The following is a 17,014-nucleotide window of genomic DNA, read 5'->3' as shown; positions in this document are numbered from 1 at the left end:
CTAGGAGGCACTCAGGCTGCTGTGACCTCACAAGCACAGCCCGCAGCCATGGGCCTCCCCTGGCCTAGGAGGCACTCAGGCTGCTGTGACCTCACAAGCACAGCCAGCAGCCAGGAGCCTGCCACTGGCCTAGGAGGCACTGAGGCTGCTGTGACATCACAAGCACAGCCAGCAGCCAGGAGCCTGCCACTGGCTTCAGAGGCACTGAGGCAGCTGTGACCTCACAAGCACAGGCAACAGTGCGGGCTGCACACTAACATATGAGGCACTGAGGTTGCTGTGACCTCACAAGCACAGCCAGCAGCCAGGAGCCTGACACTGGCTTCAGAGGCACTCAGGCTGCTGTGATGTCACAAGCACAGCCAGCAGACAGGAGCCTGCCACTGGCCTAGGAGGCACTGAGGCTGCTGTGACCTCACAAGCACAGCCAGCAGCCAGGAGCCTGGCACTGGCCTAGGAGGCACTGAGGCTGCTGTGACCTGACAAGCAGAGCCAGCAGCCAGGAGCCTGCCACTGGCCTAGGAGGCACTGAGGCTGCTGTGACCTCACAACATCAGCCAGCAGCCAGGAGCCTGCCACTGGCCTAGGAGGCACTGAGGCTGCTGTGACCTGACAAGCACAGGCAACAGCCAGGAGCCTACCACTGGCCTAGGAGGCACGGAGGTTGCTGTGACCTCACAAGCACAGCCAGCAGCCAGGAGCCTACCACTGGCTTCAGAGGCACTGAGGCTGCTGTGACCTCACAAGCACAGCCAGCAGCCAGGAGCCTGCCACTGGCCTAGGAGGCACTGAGACTGCTGTGACCTCACAAGCACAGCCAGCAGCCAGGAGCCTGCCACTGGCCTCGGAGGCACTCAGGCTGCTGTGACCTCACAAGCACAGGCAACAGCCAGGAGCCTACCACTGGCCTAGGAAGCACGGAGGCTGCTGTGACATCACAAGCACAGCCAGCAGCCAGGAGCCAACCACTGGCTTCAGAGGCACTGAGGCTGCTGTGACCTCACAAGCACAGGCAACAGTGCGGGCTGCACACTAACATATGAGGCACTGAGGCTGCTGTGACCTCACAAACACAGCCAGCAGCCAGGAGCCTGCCAGTGGCCTAGGAGGCACTCAGGCTGCTGTGCACTCACAAGCACAGCCAGCAGCCAGGAGATCCCCAGGGGACTAGGAGGCACTGAGGCTGCTGTGACATCACAAGCACAGCCAGCAGCCAGGAGCCTGCCACTGGCTTCAGAGGCACTCAGCCTGCTATGACGTCACAAGCACAGCCAGCAGCCAGGAGCCTGCCACTGGCCTCGGAGGCACTGAGACTGCTGTGACATCACAAGCACAGCCAGCAGCCATGAGCCTGCCACTGGCCTAGGAGGCACTGAGGCTGCTGTGACCAAACAAGCACAGCCAGCAGCCATGAGCCTGCCACTGGCCTCGGAGGCACTGAGGCTGCTGTGACCTCACAAGCACAGCCAGCAGCCAGGAGCCTGCCACTGGCCTAGGAGGCACTGAGACTGCTGTGACCTCACAAGCACAGCCAGCAGCCATGAGCCTTCCACTGGTGTACGAGGCACTCAGACTGCTGTGACCTCACAAGCACAGTCAGCAGCCATAAGCCTGGCACTGGCCTAGGATGCACTGAGGCTGCTGTGAGCTCACAAGCACAGCCCGCAGCCATGGGCCTCCCCTGGCCTAGGAGGCACTCAGGCTGCTGTGACCTCACAAGCACAGCCAGCAGCCAGGAGCGTGCCACGGGCCTAGGGGGCACTCAGGCTGCTGTGACCTCACAAGCACAGCCAGCAGCCAGGAGCCTGCCACTGGCCTAGGAGGCACTGAGGCTGCTGTGACCTCACAAGCACAGCCAGCAGCGCGGGGTGCACACTAACCTAGGAGGCACTGAGGCTACTGTGACCTCACAAGGACAGCCAGCAGCCAGGAGCCTGCCACTGGCCTCGGAGGCACTGAGGCTGCTGTGACCTCACAAGCACAGCCAGCAGCCAGGAGCCTGCCACTGGTGTACGAGGCACTCAGACTGCTGTGACCTCACAAGCACAGCCAGCAGCCATAAGCCTGGCACTGGCCTAGGATGCACTGAGGCTGCTGTGAGCTCACAAGCACAGCCAGCAGCCAGGAGCTTACCACTGGGCTAGGAGGCACTGAGGCTGCTGTGACCTCACAAGCATAGCCGACAGCCAGGAGCCTGCCACTGGCCTAGGAGGCACTGAGGCTGCTGTGACCTCACAAGCACAGCCAGCAGCCAGGAGCCTGGCACTGGCCTAGGAGGCACTGAGGCTGCTGTGACCTGACAAGCAGAGCCAGCAGCCAGGAGCCTGCCACTGGCCTAGGAGGCACTGAGGCTGCTGTGACCTCACAACATCAGCCAGCAGCCAGGAGCCTGCCACTGGTTAAGGAGGCACTGAGGCTGCTGTGACCTGACAAGCACAGGCAACAGCCAGGAGCCTACCACTGGCCTAGGAGGCACGGAGGTTGCTGTGACCTCACAAGCACAGCCAGCAGCCAGGAGCCTACCACTGGCTTCAGAGGCACTGAGGCTGCTGTGACCTCACAAGCACAGCCAGCAGCCAGGAGCCTGCCACTGGCCTAGGAGGCACTGAGACTGCTGTGACCTCACAAGCACAGCCAGCAGCCAGGAGCCTGCCACTGGCCTCGGAGGCACTCAGGCTGCTGTGACCTCACAAGCACAGGCAACAGCCAGGAGCCTACCACTGGCCTAGGAAGCACGGAGGCTGCTGTGACATCACAAGCACAGCCGGCAGCCAGGAGCCAACCACTGGCTTCAGAGGCACTGAGGCTGCTGTGACCTCACAAGCACAGGCAACAGTGCGGGCTGCACACTAACATATGAGGCACTGAGGCTGCTGTGACCTCACAAGCACAGCCAGCAGCCAGGAGCCTGCCAGTGGCCTAGGAGGCACTCAGGCTGCTGTGACCTCACAAGCACAGCCAGCAGCCAGGAGATCCCCAGGGGACTAGGAGGCACTGAGGCTGCTGTGACATCACAAGCACAGCCAGCAGCCAGGAGCCTGCCACTGGCTTCAGAGGCACTCAGCCTGCTATGACGTCACAAGCACAGCCAGCAGCCAGGAGCCTGCCACTGGCCTAGGAGGCACTGAGACTGCTGTGACATCACAAGCACAGCCAGCAGCCATGAGCCTGCCACTGGCCTAGGAGGCACTGAGGCTGCTGTGACCAAACAAGCACAGCCAGCAGCCATGAGCCTGCCACTGGCCTCGGAGGCACTGAGGCTGCTGTGACCTCACAAGCACAGCCAGCAGCCAGGAGCCTGCCACTGGCCTAGGAGGCACTGAGACTGCTGTGACCTCACAAGCACAGCCAGCAGCCATGAGCCTTCCACTGGTGTACGAGGCACTCAGACTGCTGTGACCTCACAAGCACAGTCAGCAGCCATAAGCCTGGCACTGGCCTAGGATGCACTGAGGCTGCTGTGAGCTCACAAGCACAGCCCGCAGCCATGGGCCTCCCCTGGCCTAGGAGGCACTCAGGCTGCTGTGACCTCACAAGCACAGCCAGCAGCCAGGAGCGTGCCACGGGCCTAGGGGGCACTCAGGCTGCTGTGACCTCACAAACACAGCCAGCAGCCAGGAGCCTGCCACTGGCCTAGGAGGCACTGAGGCTGCTGTGACCTCACAAGCACAGCCAGCAGCGCGGGGTGCACACTAACCTAGGAGGCACTGAGGCTACTGTGACCTCACAAGGACAGCCAGCAGCCAGGAGCCTGCCACTGGCCTAGGAGGCACTGAGGCTGCTGTGACCTCACAAGCACAGCCAGCAGCCAGGAGCCTGCCACTGGTGTACGAGGCACTCAGACTGCTGTGACCTCACAAGCACAGCCAGCAGCCATAAGCCTGGCACTGGCCTAGGATGCACTGAGGCTGCTGTGAGCTCACAAGCACAGCCAGCAGCCATGAGCTTACCACTGGGCTAGGAGGCACTGAGGCTGCTGTGACCTCACAAGCATAGCCGACAGCCAGGAGCCTGCCACTGGCCTAGGAGGCACTGAGGCTGCTGTGACCTCACAAGCACAGCCAGCAGCCAGCAGCCTGCCACTGGCCTAGGAGGCACTCAGGCTGCTGTGACCTCACAAGCACAGCCAGCAGCCAGGAGCCTGCCACTGGCATCCGAGGCACTGAGGCTGCTGTGACCTGACAAGCAGAGCCAGCAGCCAGGAGCCGGCCACTGGCCTAGGAGGCAGTGAGGCTGCTGTGACCTCACAACATCAGCCAGCAGCCAGGAGCCTGCCACTGGCCTAGGAGGAACACAGGCTGCTGTGACCTCACAAGCACAGCCAGCAGCCAGGAGCCTGCCACTGGCCGAGGGGGCACTCAGCCTGCTGTGACCTCACAAGCACAGCCAGCAGCCATGAGCTTACCACTGGGCTAGGAGGCACTGAGGCTGCTGTGACCTCACAAGCATACCCGACAGCCAGGAGCCTGCCACTGGCCTAGGAGGCACTGAGGCTGCTGTGACCTCACAAGCACAGCCAGCAGCCAGGAGCCTGCCTCTGGCCTAGGAGGCACTGAGGCTGCTGTGACCTCAGAAGCACAGCCAGCAGCCAGGAGCCTGCCACTGGCCTAGGAGGCACTGAGGCTGCTGTGTCCTCACAAGCACAGCCAGCAGCCATGAGCTTGCCACTGGCCTAAGAGGCACTGAGGCTGTTGTGACCTCACAAGCACAGCCAGCAGCCAGGAGCCTGCCACTGGCCTAGGAGGCACTGAGGCTGCTGTGACCTCACAAGCACAGCCAGCAGCCAGGAGCATCCCCTGGCCTAGGAGGCACTGAGGCTGCTGTGACCTAACAAGCATAGCCGACAGCCAGGAGCCTGCCATTGGCCGAGGAGGCACTGAGGCTGCTGTGACCTCACAAGCACAGCCAGCAGCCATGAGCCTGCGACTAGCCCAGGAGGCACTCAGGCTGCTGTGACCTCACAAGCACAGCCAGCAGGCAGCAGCCTGCCACTGGCCTAGGAGGCACTCAGGCTGCTGTGACCTCAAAAGCACAGCCAGCAGCCAGGAGCCTGCCACTGGCCTCCGAAGCACTGAGACTGCTGTGACCTGACAAGCAGAGCCAGCAGCCAGGAGCCTGCCACTGGCCTAGGAGGCACTGAGGCTGCTGTGACCTCACAACATCAGCCAGCAGCCAGGAGCCTGCCACTGGCCTAGGAGGAACACAGGCTGCTGTGACCTGACAAGCACAGGCAACAGCCAGGAGCCTACCACGGGCCTAGGAGGCACGGAGGTTGCTGTGACCTCACAAGCACAACCAGCAGCCAGGAGCCTGCCACTGGCCTAGGAGGCACTGAGGCTGCTGTGACCTCACAAGCAGAGGCAACAGTGCGGGCTGCACACTAACATATGAGGCACTCAGGCTGCTATGACCTCACAAGCACAGCCAGCAGCCAGGAGATCCCCACGGGCCTAGGAGGCACTGAGGCTGCTGTGACCTCACAACCACAGCCAGCAGCCATGAGCCTGCCACTGGCCTAGGAGGCACTGAGGCTGCTGTGACCTCACAAGCACAGCCAGCAGCCATGAGCCTGCCACTGGCCTAGAAGACACTCAGGCTGCTGTGACCTCACAAGCACAGCCAGCAGCCATGAGCTTGCCACTGACCTAGGGGGCACTGAGGCTGCTGTGACCTCACAAGCATAGCTGACAGCCAGGAGCCTGCCACTGGCCTAGGAGGCACTAAGGCTGCTGTGACCTCACAAGCACAGCCAGCAGCCGGGAGCCTGCCACTGGCCTAGGAGGCACTCAGGCTGCTATGACCTCACAAGCACAGCCAGCAGCCAGGAGCCTGCCATTGTCCTAGGAGGCAGTGAGGCTGCTGTGACCTCACAAGCAAAACCAGCAGCCAGGAGCTTGCCACTGGCCTAGGAGGCACTGAGGCTGCTGTGACCTCACAAGAACAGGCAGCAGCCAGGAGCCTGCAACTGGCCTGGGAGGCAGTGAGGCTGCTGTGACCTCACAGGCACAGCCAGCAGCCATGAGCTTACCACTGGCCTAGGAGGCACTGACGGTGCTGCTACCTCAAAAGCATAGCCGACAGTCAGGAGCCTGCCACTGCCCTAGGAGGCACTGAGGCTACTGTCACCTCACAAGCACAGCCAGCAGCCATGAGCTTGCCACTGGCCTAGGAGGCACTCAGCCTGCTGTGACCTCACAAGCACAACCAGCAGCCAGGAGCTTGCCACTGGCCTAGGAGGCACTGAGGCTGCTGTGACCTCACAAGCACAGCCAGCAGGGGCAGCTGCTCACTACCTGTGAGGAATGGAGCCTGCTGTGGCCTCACAAGCATAGCCAACAGCCAGGAGCCTGCCACTGGCCTAGGAGGCACTGAGGCTGCCGTGACCTCACAAGCACAACCAGCGGCCAGGAGCCTGCCACTGGCCTAGGAGGCACTGAGGCTGCTGTGACCTCACAAGCACAGCCAGCAGCCATGAGCCTGCCACTGGTGTACGAGGCACTCAGACTGCTGTGACCTCACAAGCACAGCCAGCAGCCAGGAGCCTGGCACTGGCCTAGGATGCACTGAGGCTGCTGTGACCTCACAAGCACAGCCAGCAGCCATGAGCTTACCACTGGGCTAGGAGGCACTGAGGCTGCTGTGACCTCACAAGCATAGCCGACAGCCAGGAGCCTGCCACTGGCCTAGGAGGCACTGAGGCTGCTGTGACCTCACAAGCACAGCCAGCAGCCAGCAGCCTGCCACTGGCCTAGGAGGCACTGAGGCTGCTGTGTCCTCACAAGCACAGCCAGCAGCCATGAGCTTGCCACTAGCCTAGGAGGCACTGAGGCTGCTGTGACCTCACAAGCACAGCCAGCAGCCGGGAGCCTGCCACTGGCCTAGGAGGCACTCAGGCTGCCGTGACCTCACAAGCACAGCCCGCAGTCATGGGCCTCCCCTGGCCTAGGAGGAAGTCAGGCTGCTGTGACCTCACAAGCACAGCCAGCAGCCAGGAGCGTGCCACGGGCCTAGGAGGCACTCAGGCTGCTGTGACCTCACAAGCACAGCCAGCAGCCATGAGCCTGCCACTGGCCTAGGAGGCACTGCGGCTGCTGTGACCTCACAAGCACAGCCAGCAGCCAGGAGCCTGCCACTGGCCTCGGAGGCACTCAGGCTGCTATGACGTCACAAGCACAGCCAGCAGCCAGGAGCCTGCCACTGGCCTAGGAGGCACTCAGGCTGCTGTGACCTCACAAGCACAGCCAGCAGCCAGGAGCCTACCACTGGCTTCAGAGGCACTGAGGCAGCTGTGACCTCACAAGCACAGCCAACAGTGCGGGCTGCACACTAACATATGAGGCACTGAGGTTGCTGTGGCCTCACAAGCACAGCCAGCAGCCAGGAGCCTGCCACTGGCCTAGGAGGCACGCAGGCTGCTGTGACCTCACAAGCACAGCCAGCAGCCATGAGCCTGCCATTGTCCTAGGAGGCACTGAGGCTGCTGTGACCTCACAAGCACAGCCAGCAGCCAGGAGCTTGCCACTGGCCTAGGAGGCACTGAGGCTGCTGTGACGTCACAAGAACAGCCAGCAGGGGGAGCGGCTCAGTACCTGTGAGGAATGGGGCCTGCTGTAGTCTCACAAGCATAGCCGACAACGAGGAGCCTGCCACTGGCCTAGGAGGCACTGAGGCTGCTGTGACCTCACAAGCACAGCCAGCAGCCAGGAGCCTGCCACTGGCCGAGGAGGCACTCAGCCTGCTGTGACCTCACAAGCACAGCCAGCAGCCATGAGCTTACCACTGGGCTAGGAGGCACTGAGGCTGCTGTGACCTCACAAGCATAGCCGACAGCCAGGAGCCTGCAACTGGCCTAGGAGGCACTGAGGCTGCTGTGACCTCAGAAGCACAGCCAGCAGCCAGGAGCCTGCCACTCGCCTAGGAGGCACTGAGGCTGCTGTGTCCTCACAAGCACAGCCAGCAGCCATGAGCTTGCCACTGGCCTCGGAGGCACTGAGGCTGCTGTGACCTCACAAGCACAGCCAGCAGCCAGGAGCCTGCCACTGGCCGAGGAGGCACTCAGCCTGCTGTGACCTCACAAGCACAGCCAGCAGCCATGAGCCTGCCACTGGCCTCGGAGGCACTGAGGCTGCTGTGACCTCACAAGCACAGCCAGCAGCCAGCAGCCTGCCACTGGCCTAGGAGGCACTCAGGCTGCTGTGACCTCACAAGCACAGCCAGCAGCCAGGAGCCTGCCACTGGCCTCCGAGGCACTGAGGCTGCTGTGACCTGACAAGCAGAGCCAGCAGCCAGGAGCCTGCCACTGGCCTAGGAGGCAGTGAGGCTGCTGTGACCTCACAACATCAGCCAGCAGCCAGGAGCCTGCCACTGGCCTAGGAGGAACACAGGCTGCTGTGACCTCACAAGCACAGCCAGCAGCCAGGAGCCTGCCACTGGCCGAGGGGGCACTCAGCCTGCTGTGACCTCACAAGCACAGCCAGCAGCCATGAGCTTACCACTGGGCTAGGAGGCACTGAGGCTGCTGTGACCTCACAAGCATAGCCGACAGCCAGGAGCCTGCCACTGGCCTAGGAGGCACTGAGGCTGCTGTGACCTCACAAGCACAGCCAGCAGCCAGGAGCCTGCCTCTGGCCTAGGAGGCACTGAGGCTGCTGTGACCTCAGAAGCACAGCCAGCAGCCAGGAGCCTGCCACTGGCCTAGGAGGCACTGAGGCTGCTGTGTCCTCACAAGCACAGCCAGCAGCCATGAGCTTGCCACTGGCCTAAGAGGCACTGAGGCTGTTGTGACCTCACAAGCACAGCCAGCAGCCAGGAGCCTGCCACTGGCCTAGGAGGCACTGAGGCTGCTGTGACCTCACAAGCACAGCCAGCAGCCAGGAGCATCCCCTGGCCTAGGAGGCACTGAGGCTGCTGTGACCTAACAAGCATAGCCGACAGCCAGGAGCCTGCCATTGGCCGAGGAGGCACTGAGGCTGCTGTGACCTCACAAGCACAGCCAGCAGCCATGAGCCTGCGACTAGCCCAGGAGGCACTCAGGCTGCTGTGACCTCACAAGCACAGCCAGCAGGCAGCAGCCTGCCACTGGCCTAGGAGGCACTCAGGCTGCTGTGACCTCAAAAGCACAGCCAGCAGCCAGGAGCCTGCCACTGGCCTCCGAAGCACTGAGACTGCTGTGACCTGACAAGCAGAGCCAGCAGCCAGGAGCCTGCCACTGGCCTAGGAGGCACTGAGGCTGCTGTGACCTCACAACATCAGCCAGCAGCCAGGAGCCTGCCACTGGCCTAGGAGGAACACAGGCTGCTGTGACCTCACAAGCACAGGCAACAGCCAGGAGCCTACCACGGGCCTAGGAGGCACGGAGGTTGCTGTGACCTCACAAGCACAACCAGCAGCCAGGAGCCTGCCACTGGCCTAGGAGGCACTGAGGCTGCAGTGACCTCACAAGCAGAGGCAACAGTGCGGGCTGCACACTAACATATGAGGCACTCAGGCTGCTATGACCTCACAAGCACAGCCAGCAGCCAGGAGATCCCCACGGGCCTAGGAGGCACTGAGGCTGCTGTGACCTCACAACCACAGCCAGCAGCCATGAGCCTGCCACTGGCCTAGGAGGCACTGAGGCTGCTGTGACCTCACAAGCACAGCCAGCAGCCATGAGCCTGCCACTGGCCTAGAAGACACTCAGGCTGCTGTGACCTCACAAGCACAGCCAGCAGCCATGAGCTTGCCACTGACCTAGGGGGCACTGAGGCTGCTGTGACCTCACAAGCATAGCTGACAGCCAGGAGCCTGCCACTGGCCTAGGAGGCACTAAGGCTGCTGTGACCTCACAAGCACAGCCAGCAGCCGGGAGCCTGCCACTGGCCTAGGAGGCACTCAGGCTGCTATGACCTCACAAGCACAGCCAGCAGCCAGGAGCCTGCCATTGTCCTAGGAGGCAGTGAGGCTGCTGTGACCTCACAAGCAAAACCAGCAGCCAGGAGCTTGCCACTGGCCTAGGAGGCACTGAGGCTGCTGTGACCTCACAAGAACAGGCAGCAGCCAGGAGCCTGCAACTGGCCTGGGAGGCAGTGAGGCTGCTGTGACCTCACAGGCACAGCCAGCAGCCATGAGCTTACCACTGGCCTAGGAGGCACTGACGGTGCTGCTACCTCAAAAGCATAGCCGACAGTCAGGAGCCTGCCACTGCCCTAGGAGGCACTGAGGCTACTGTCGCCTCACAAGCACAGCCAGCAGCCATGAGCTTGCCACTGGCCTAGGAGGCACTCAGCCTGCTGTGACCTCACAAGCACAACCAGCAGCCAGGAGCTTGCCACTGGCCTAGGAGGCACTGAGGCTGCTGTGACCTCACAAGCACAGCCAGCAGGGGCAGCTGCTCACTACCTGTGAGGAATGGAGCCTGCTGTGGCCTCACAAGCATAGCCAACAGCCAGGAGCCTGCCACTGGCCTAGGAGGCACTGAGGCTGCCGTGACCTCACAAGCACAACCAGCGGCCAGGAGCCTGCCACTGGCCTAGGAGGCACTGAGGCTGCTGTGACCTCACAAGCACAGCCAGCAGCCATGAGCCTGCCACTGGTGTACGAGGCACTCAGACTGCTGTGACCTCACAAGCACAGCCAGCAGCCAGGAGCCTGGCACTGGCCTAGGATGCACTGAGGCTGCTGTGACCTCACAAGCACAGCCAGCAGCCATGAGCTTACCACTGGGCTAGGAGGCACTGAGGCTGCTGTGACCTCACAAGCATAGCCGACAGCCAGGAGCCTGCCACTGGCCTAGGAGGCACTGAGGCTGCTGTGACCTCACAAGCACAGCCAGCAGCCAGCAGCCTGCCACTGGCCTAGGAGGCACTGAGGCTGCTGTGTCCTCACAAGCACAGCCAGCAGCCATGAGCTTGCCACTAGCCTAGGAGGCACTGAGGCTGCTGTGACCTCACAAGCACAGCCAGCAGCCGGGAGCCTGCCACTGGCCTAGGAGGCACTCAGGCTGCCGTGACCTCACAAGCACAGCCCGCAGTCATGGGCCTCCCCTGGCCTAGGAGGCAGTCAGGCTGCTGTGACCTCACAAGCACAGCCAGCAGCCAGGAGCGTGCCACGGGCCTAGGGGGCACTCAGGCTGCTGTGACCTCACAAGCACAGCCAGCAGCCATGAGCCTGCCACTGGCCTAGGAGGCACTGCGGCTGCTGTGACCTCACAAGCACAGCCAGCAGCCAGGAGCCTGCCACTGGCCTGGGAGGCACTCAGGCTGCTATGACGTCACAAGCACAGCCAGCAGCCAGGAGCCTGCCACTGGCCTAGGAGGCACTGAGGCTGCTGTGATGTCACAAGCACAGCCAGCAGCCAGGAGCCTACCACTGGCTTCAGAGGCACTGAGGCAGCTGTGACCTCACAAGCACAGCCAACAGTGCGGGCTGCACACTAACATATGAGGCACTGAGGTTGCTGTGGCCTCACAAGCACAGCCAGCAGCCAGGAGCCTGCCACTGGCCTAGGAGGCACGCAGGCTGCTGTGACCTCACAAGCACAGCCAGCAGCCATGAGCCTGCCATTGTCCTAGGAGGCACTGAGGCTGCTGTGACCTCACAAGCACAGCCAGCAGCCAGGAGCTTGCCACTGGCCTAGGAGGCACTGAGGCTGCTGTGACGTCACAAGAACAGCCAGCAGGGGGAGCGGCTCAGTACCTGTGAGGAATGGGGCCTGCTGTAGTCTCACAAGCATAGCCGACAACGAGGAGCCTGCCACTGGCCTAGGAGGCACTGAGGCTGCTGTGACCTCACAAGCACAGCCAGCAGCCAGGAGCCTGCCACTGGCCGAGGAGGCACTCAGCCTGCTGTGACCTCACAAGCACAGCCAGCAGCCATGAGCTTACCACTGGGCTAGGAGGCACTCAGGCTGCTGTGACCTCACAAGCATAGCCGACAGCCAGGAGCCTGCAACTGGCCTAGCAGGCACTCAGGCTGCTGTGACCTCAGAAGCACAGCCAGCAGCCAGGAGCCTGCCACTCGCCTAGGAGGCACTCAGGCTGCTGTGTCCTCACAAGCACAGCCAGCAGCCATGAGCTTGCCACTGGCCTCGGAGGCACTGAGGCTGCTGTGACCTCACAAGCACAGCCAGCAGCCAGGAGCCTGCCACTGGCCGAGGAGGCACTCAGCCTGCTGTGACCTCACAAGCACAGCCAGCAGCCATGAGCCTGCCACTGGCCTCGGAGGCACTGAGGCTGCTGTGACCTCACAAGCACAGCCAGCAGCCAGGAGCCTGCCACTGGCCTAGGAGGCACTGAGACTGCTGTGACCTCACAAGCACAGCCAGCAGCCATGAGCCTTCCACTGGTGTACGAGGCACTCAGACTGCTGTGACCTCACAAGCACAGTCAGCAGCCATAAGCCTGGCACTGGCCTAGGATGCACTGAGGCTGCTGTGAGCTCACAAGCACAGCCCGCAGCCATGGGCCTCCCCTGGCCTAGGAGGCACTGAGGCTGCTGTGACCTCACAAGCACAGCCAGCAGCCAGGAGCGTGCCACGGGCCTAGGGGGCACTGAGGCTGCTGTGACCTCACAAGCACAGCCAGCAGCGCGGGGTGCACACTAACCTAGGAGGCACTGAGGCTACTGTGACCTCACAAGGACAGCCAGCAGCCAGGAGCCTGCCACTGGCCTCGGAGGCACTGAGGCTGCTGTGACCTCACAAGCACAGCCAGCAGCCATGAGCTTGCCACTGGCCTAAGAGGCACTCAGACTGCTGTGACCTCACAAGCACAGCCAGCAGCCAGGAGCGTGCCACGGGCCTAGGGGGCACTCAGGCTGCTGTGACCTCACAAGCACAGCCAGCAGCCAGGAGCCTGCCACTGGCCTAGGAGGCACTGAAGCTGCTGTGACCTCACAAGCACAGCCAACAGCGCGGGGTGCACACTAATGTTTGAGGCACTGAGGCTACTGTGACCTCACAAGCACAGCCAGCAGCCATCAGACTGCCACTGGCCTAGGAGGCTTTAAAGCTGCTGTGACCTCACAAGCACAGCCAGCATCCAGGAGCCTGCCACTGGTCTAGGAGGCACTGAGGCTGCTGTGACCTCACAAGCACAGCCAGCAGCGCGGGGTGCACACTAACCTAGGAGGCACTGAGGCTACTGTGACCTCACAAGCACAGCCAGCAGCCAGGAGCCTACCACTGGCTACAGAGGCACTGAGGCTGCTGTGACCTCACAAGCACAGCCAGCAGCCATGAGCCTGCCACTGGCCTCGGAGGCACTGAGGCTGCTGTGACCTCACAAGCACAGCCAGCAGCCATGAGCTTACCACTGGGCTAGGAGGCACTGAGGCTGCTGTGACCTCACAAGCATAGCCGACAGCCAGGAGCCTGCCACTGGCCTAGGAGGCACTGAGGCTGCTGTGACCTCACGAGCACAGCCAGCAGCCAGCAGCCTGCCACTGGCCTAGGAGGCACTGAGGCTGCTGTGACCTCCCAAGCACAGCCAGCAGCCATGAGCCTGCGACTAGCCCAGGAGGCACTCAGGCTGCTGTGACCTCACAAGCACAGCCAGCAGCCATGAGCCTGCCACTGGCCTAGGAGGCACTGAGGCTGCTGTGACCTAACAAGCATAGCCGACAGCCAGGAGCCTGCCATTGGCCTAGGAGGCACTCATACTGCTGTGACCTCACAAGCACAGCCAGCAGCCAGGAGCCTGGCACTGGCCTAGGAGGCACTCAGGCTGCTGTGACCTCCCAAGCACAGCTAGCAGCCATGAGCCTGCCACAGGCCTCGGAGGCAGTGAGGCAGCTGTGACCTCACAAGCACAGCCAGCGGCCAGGAGCCTGCCACTGGCCTAGGATGCACTCAGGCTGCTGTGTCCTCACAAACACAGGCAAGAGGGGGCGCTGTACACTAACGTATGAGGTAGTGAGGCTGCTGTGACCTCACAAGCAGAGCCAGTATCCAGCAGCCTGCCACTGGCCTAGGAGGCACTGAGGCTGCTGTGGACTCACAAGCAGAGCCAGCAGCCAGGAGCCTGCCACTGGCCTATAAGGCACTGAGGCTGCTGTGACGTCACAAGCACAGCCAGCAGCCAGGAGTTTCCCACGGGCGTAGGAGGCACTGAGGCTGCTGTGACCTCACAAGCACAGCCAGCAGCCATGAGCCTGCCACTGGCCTCGGAGGCACTGAGGCTGCTGTGACATCACAAGCACAACCAGCAGCCATGAGCATGCCACTGGCCTAGGAGGCACTGAGGCTGCTGTGACGTCACAAGAACAGCCAGCAGGGGGAGCTGCTCACTACCTGTGAGGAATGGAGCCTGTTGTGGTCTCACAACCATAGCCAACAGCCAGGAGCCTGCCACTGGCCTAGGAGGCACTGAGGCTGCTGTGACCTCACAAGCACAGCCAGCAGCCAGGAGCCTGCCACTGGCCTCGGAGGCACTGAGGCTGTTGTGACCTCACAAGCACAGCCAGCAGCCAGGAGCCTGCCACTGGCCTCGGAGGCACTGAGGCTGCTGTGACCTGACAAGCACAGGCAACAGCCAGGAGCCAACCACTGGCCTAGGAGGCACTGAGGCTGCTGTGACCTCACAAGAACAGCCAGCAGCCAGGACCCTAAAACTGACTTCAGAGGCACTGAGGTTGCTGTGACCTCACAAGCACAGCTAGCAGACAGGAGCCTGCCACTGACCTAGGAGGCACTGAGACTGCTGTGACCTCCCAAGCACAGGCAGCAGTCAGGAGCCTGCCACTGGCCTAGCAGGCACTGAGGCTGCTGTGACCTCACAAGCACAGCCAGCAGCGCAGGGTGCACACTAACGTTTGAGGCACTCAGGCTACTGTGATCTCCCAAACACAGCCAGCAGCCATCAGCCTGCCAGTGGCCTCGGAGGCACTGAGGCTGCTGTGACGTCACAAGCACAGCCAGCAGCCAGGAGCCTGCCACTGGCCTAGGAGGCACTGAGGCTGCTGTGACCTCACAAGCACAGCCAGCAGCCATGAGCCTGCCACTGGCCTCGGAGGCAGTGAGGCAGCTGTGACCTCACAAGCACAGCCAGCAGCAAGGAGCCTGCCACTGGCCTAGGACGCACTCAGGCTGCTGTGACCTCACAGGCACAAGCAGCAGCCAGGAGCCTGACACTGGCCTAGGAGGCACTCAGGCTGCTGTGTCCTCACAAAAACAGGCAGCATGGGGCGCTGTACACTAACGTATGAGGCAGTGAGGCTGCTGTGACCTCACAAGCAGAGCCAGTACATAGCAGCCTGCCACTGCCCTAGGAGGCACTGAGGCTGCTGTGGACTCACAAGCACAGCCAGCAGCCAGGAGTTTCCCATGGGCCTAGGAGGCACAGAGGCTGCTGTGACATCACAAGCACAACCAGCAGCCAGGAGTTTCCCATGGGCCTAGGAGGCACAGAGGCTGCTGTGACCTCACAAGCACAACCAGCAGCCAGGAGCCTGCCACTGGCCTAGGAGGCACTGAGGCTGCTGTGACCTGACAAGAACAGCCAGCAGGGGGAGCTGCTCACTACCTGTGAGGAATGGAGCCTGCTGTGGCCTCACAAGCACAGCCAACAGCCAGGAGCCTGCCACTGGCCTAGGAGGCACTGAGGCTGCTGTGACCTCACAAGCACAGCCAGCAGCCAGGAGCCTGCCACTGCCCTCGGAGGCACTGAGGCTGTTGTGACCTCACAAGCACAGCCAGCAGCCATGAGCTTACCACTGGCCTAGGAGTCACTGACGCTGCTGTGACCTCACAAGCATAGCCGACAGCCAGGAGCCTGCCACTGGCCTAGGAGGCACTCAGGCTGCTGTGACCTAACAAGCACAGCCAGCAGCCATGAGCCTGCCACTGGCCTCCGAGGCACTCAGCCTGCTGTGACCTCACAAGCACAGCCAGCAGCCATGAGCTTGCCACTGACCTAGGAGGCACTGAGGCTGCTGTGACCTCACAAGCACAGCCAGCAGCCAGGAGCCTGCCACTGGCCTCGGAGGCACTGAGGCTGCTGTGACCTCACAAGCACAGTCCGCAGCCAGGAGCCTGCCCCTGGCCTAGGAGGCACTGAGGCTGCTGTGACCTAAGAAGCATAGCTGAGAGCCAGGAGCCTGCCATTGGCCTAGGAGGCACTGAGGCTGCTGTGACCTCACAAGCACAGCCAGCAGCCAGGAGCCTGCCACTGGCCTAGGAGGCACTCAGGCTGCTGTGGCCTCCCAGGCACAACCAGCAGCCATGAGCCTGCCACTGGCCTAGGAGGCACTCAGCCTGCTGTGACCTCAGAAGCACAGCCAGCAGCCATGAGCCTGCCACTGGCCTAGGAGGCACTGAGACTGCTGTGACCTCACAAGCATAGCCGACAGCCAGGAGCCTGCCACTGGCCTAGGAGGCACTGAGGCTGCTGTGACCTCACAAGAACAGCCAGCAGCCATGAGCCTGCCACTGGCCTCGGAGGCACTCAGGCTGCTGTGACCTCACAAGCATAGCCAACAGCCAGGAGCCTGCCACTGGCCTAGGAGGCACTGAGGCTGCTGTGACCTCACAAGAACAGCCAGCAGCCATGAGCCTGCCACTGGCCTCGGAGGCACTCAGGCTGCTGTGAACTCACAAGCACAGGCAGCAGCCAGGAGCCTGCCACTGGCCTGGGACGCACTAGGCTGCTGTGACCTCACAAGCACAGCCAGCAGCCATGAGCTTACCACTTGCCTAGGAGGCCCTGAGGCTGCTGTGACCTAACAAGCATAGCCGACAGCCAGGAGCCTGCCACTGGCCTAGGAGGCACTCATGCTGCTGTGACCTCACAAGCACAGCCAGAAGCCAGGAGCCTGGCACTGGCCTAGGAGGCACTCAGGCTGCTGTGACCTCCCAAGCACAGCCAGCAGCCATGAGCCTGCGACTAGCCCAGGAGGCACTGAGGCTGCTGTGACCTCACAAGCACAGCCAGCAGCCAGGAGACTGCCACTGGCCTAGGAGGCACTGAGGCTGCTGTGACCTGACAAGCACAGCCATCAGCCAGGAGCCTGCCACTGGCCTAGGAGGCACTGAGGCTGC

The sequence above is a fragment of the Dromaius novaehollandiae genome, chromosome 8 (assembly GCF_036370855.1).
Source record: "Dromaius novaehollandiae isolate bDroNov1 chromosome 8, bDroNov1.hap1, whole genome shotgun sequence".
NCBI classification, from domain to species: Eukaryota; Metazoa; Chordata; class Aves; order Casuariiformes; family Dromaiidae; genus Dromaius; species Dromaius novaehollandiae.
This window is presented reverse-complemented; position numbering follows the sequence as displayed.